Source organism: Schistocerca cancellata, chromosome 1 (genome assembly GCF_023864275.1).
Source record: "Schistocerca cancellata isolate TAMUIC-IGC-003103 chromosome 1, iqSchCanc2.1, whole genome shotgun sequence".
NCBI classification, from domain to species: domain Eukaryota; kingdom Metazoa; phylum Arthropoda; class Insecta; order Orthoptera; family Acrididae; genus Schistocerca; species Schistocerca cancellata.
Genome location: NC_064626.1, coordinates 914,600,451 through 914,604,343, shown reverse-complemented (window position 1 = coordinate 914,604,343; position 3,893 = coordinate 914,600,451). Strand labels below are relative to the sequence as shown.

General features: G+C 43.0%; 1 pseudogene; it reads left to right on the top strand.

Moving 5' to 3' along the window:
* Positions 1–3,261: 3,261 nt before the first annotated feature.
* LOC126095209 (5S ribosomal RNA) lies at positions 3,262–3,379 on the top strand (annotated as a pseudogene).
* Positions 3,380–3,893: the final 514 nt, after the last annotated feature.

The following is a 3,893-nucleotide window of genomic DNA, read 5'->3' as shown; positions in this document are numbered from 1 at the left end:
TATGGTCCAAGTTCCATCCAGTTACGTTACTTGGAAGTGACACATCATGCGACAGTTACTTTCGTCCCTAAGTTTTGCGCACCATTGCAACTTAACACCGTAGAACGTAAGGTAGGCTTATAGACTGCTGGCAATAATGAGCACTCAGGAAATATACATATAACAGTGAGAAGAGAGTTGGCGCCTGTTGCACCAGCGACATGTAGCTAGAAGACTGCGGCAGAGACAAAACTGGATCTGAAGGACTGCGCTCAAGGACTTCCGCCATCGATCGCTGACTGGTGCTGTCTATTTAAGATGCTGACCTCGTAAACGTGTTCACGTCAACAGTTTGATTTCTTAGTGAAGTTGAAAAAGATGCCCCCATAAACCGTCGAAAGTAGAAAATCTCCTTCCGGTATTCCATCACCTCCTTAAAGAAAGAAAAAGTTCGTCAACAACACGACTGTTTGGCACACAGGGACTAAATTTACGTTCGAGAGACAAGCAGCTTCGCACAGGCTACACAGAATAGTGAGAAACGTCGTGGGCCGTCGTGCTGACCACGGCAGCGCATATTCTGATGCCTGTCACCGTACACACATCACTGACGTTTGAAGCGCATGAAGCTCCAGGAGCTCAACAGACGCATCAAACGGTACACACTACGTACTCCGAAGTGTGAGTCTCACTGTGTCCCATAATCTGTTAGAAGCTATCCTAAAAGGAGTGACATCTGTAATGCAACTCGGCTGTGAAAACGGCTAAGTCCAACTCAATCGGTAATGAAATACGTCTAGAAAATGATGGTCGAGAAGTAACCAAACCCCATCATATAATTTCTCCAGACTAAAGAATATACCTAAAAAGCGCTTATTGGGCAGAAAGACTCTCGTACTAGTTCATCGACTTGAGAGAAGTCTGTGTGAGGAATGAAACCATGTAACTCTCTAACTGACTGTTTGATTTTCAGGATACATCACGAGAACATTATCTGGAAGCTTTTTTTTCTTTCTATATAAGTTGTAAGGGTAAAAGTTACAGGTTTTAAACAACGTATGATAACTGTTCTTTACAACGAATTCGCATCTTTTGCTTGAGCCCAGATCTCCTTAGAAAGACAAGACTGGAGCAGGGGGCTTACATCCAGGTCAAAAGACAGTGAAAATATAAAAAAACCTAAAAATGGTCCGTGGTAGACCGTAATGAAATGTTTATTTAATTTTGCGATTAACTAATTTCGACTAAGCGTCTTTGTCAAGCACATTTGTAACATCTGTTTTTCACGTCATTTTCAAATCATTCTTAACTGCTAGTAAGAAGTAGCCATATTCGGTCATTTTACGAATATTGAGAGTAATTTGAAAATGACATGAAATATAGATGTTACAAGTGTACTTGACAATGACGCTTAGTCGAAATTAGTCAATCGCACGACTAACTAAACATCCTAAACTACGGTCCACGTTTATGTTTATTAAGCATCTGGAGGCTGTGGATCCCCACGAATACAAAATGTAAGTGAAAATGTAGTTAGTAAACATACTTCACTGTAGTTTAAGTCTGGTCTGCCAATCAACCCTTCCCCCCTCCTCCCCCCCCCCGCTTCTTCTATTCTACCTTCTACGACCGCCGACAAGAACCTCTGCTGAACACGTCTTGCAGTTTATATGGTATTTGTTTGATTTAGGGAACTGACTAAATAATTCCAGCGCTATAACGAGTCCCTGTAGTTGGTTTTTTATTTTTCAGAATCTCACCAATGTATTTAATTAATACGAAACGAAGCGGACTGCCAAGCGTCAGTAATTTCGTATTAGATGACAAGACGTACATATCTGATTCTTAAAGTGTCTTTATTTTTACTGAAAATGCGAGATCTCGTGATATATTGCTAATCGGTGCATAACCTGCTGTCAATTTATAGAGAGAAGCGACAGCGTGTATATACCGGTACTTCCATCATGCAGCAACCGACGGACGTAAAAGTGTCGTCTTTTGTGACACGGCCCATGCACCGAATGAAGTGTAAATCACGAATCTCTTCATCTTCAGGTCCTCTACAAATCTTCTGAAGTCCATCTCAAGGACTCAACTCTCTTCCCTCAGGAGCCACGTAAAGCGCAGGTAGTGCAGTAGTCGTCTTCTGTGATAGTTATCACGTAGGTGCTTGCGTGTTTGGCACATAGTTAACAGAAATCGTTTGCTGCTCCATCGTGCTGCTTTTATCGATTGGTGCCAATTGTAGCATGTGTTATGAATCTGGTGTTCCGTAGTTTAGACGAATCGCGTTTTGTCCAACAGGACGCAAGCCGCTGTGAACTACCATTCGTGTCTGGTTACTCAACAAATTTAGTGTGCGTTATGACTCTTTGATGGTACGCTGATATTTGTAAAGCTAGATGGGTACCGTGGAAACAGCAACAAACAAAGATGGTGTAAAATGTGACATCTACATCATAATCCGTAAGCCAGCTACCGGTGTGTGGCGGAAGGTACTTCTGGTACCATTGACGCTTTCCCTGTTACCTGTTCCACTTGCGAATGGCACGAGGGAAGAAAGATTGTCGGCGAACCTCTGTATTAGCTCCAATTTCTCGAATTTGCTAGTCGTGGTTATTTCGATAGCTGTATGTGGGAGAAAGTAATACGTTGTCCGACTCTTCCCGGATAGTGCTCTCTCGAAATTTCAGCAGTAGACCTCTCAGTGACTCACAGCGCCTCTCTTGTGACGTCTGCCTCTGGAGTTTGTTCAGAATCTCTGTGACGCTCTCGCGCCGACTAAACTATCCCGTGACGAAACGCCCCGTTCTTCGTTCGATCTTGTCTATTTCTTCTACCACTCTTAGTGGTAAGGATCGCAGATAGATGAACAGTACTCAGCAACAAAAACTTGCAAATAATAAAATATCATAAACCGTTTTTCATAGAAAATTTTGGCGCGTATTCAGTAGATGAATATGTAGTATTGTGTGTTACAAATCTGTATAGACTCATGTATTCTGCTCTTAGCAGAGTGATATTCTCCGACTGAAATTGTTAGCCTAGGTAAATTAATTGCAGTACTTACAAACCCTTCCGTCTCTATCGCTCGTCACCAGCTGAAATATAAATTTAGACACAAAAGTGAAGTGGATAAGGAACACTTTCCCGAGGAAACGTGAGTTTATGTGAGGAAATTTTGGGTGTGAATTTTTGACCGATAGGTGAAAATTTAGTTTTCTTTCCCAGTACATGTCGATTTGTGTCGTTTTCAGATTTATAAGGTAGCAAGTTAGCGGAGGCAACAGCCTTGCCGCAGTGGATACACCGGTTCCCGTGAGATCACCGAAGTTAAGCGCTGTCGGTCGTGGCCGGCACTTGGATGGGTCACCATCCAGGCCCCCACGTGCTGTTGCCATTTTTCGGGGTGCACTCAGCCTCGTGATGCCAATTGAGGAGTTGCTCGACCGAATAGTAGCGGCTCCGGTCAAAGAAAACCATCATAACGACCGGGAGAGCGGTGTGCTGACCGCACGCCCCTCCTATCCGCATCCTCAACTGAAGATGACACGGCGGTCGGATGGTCCCGATGGGCCACTTGTGGCCTGACGACGAAGTGCAAGGTAGCGGACATTCAGGAATGAAAAGAAATAAAAACATTAGCTTTCTTAGTGAGCTACGGATAAAAAATTGCGGGTACTGTGCCCAAGTTATGGTTAAATTTATGTGCTTGGGTTCGGTCTTTTTATGAAAATCACAATTTTTTTTGTTACTTACCTTGCACAAAAACTTTCAGCGCATTTGTACCATCATCAGTCCCCTAGACTTTCTGTTTCCGTTGTGTCATGCATAAAATGTACCTGTGATAGATCACTACATAATCTGAGAACACGGACAGTTTTCTCTAGAACTCAAACAAAACAGAGAGAGGA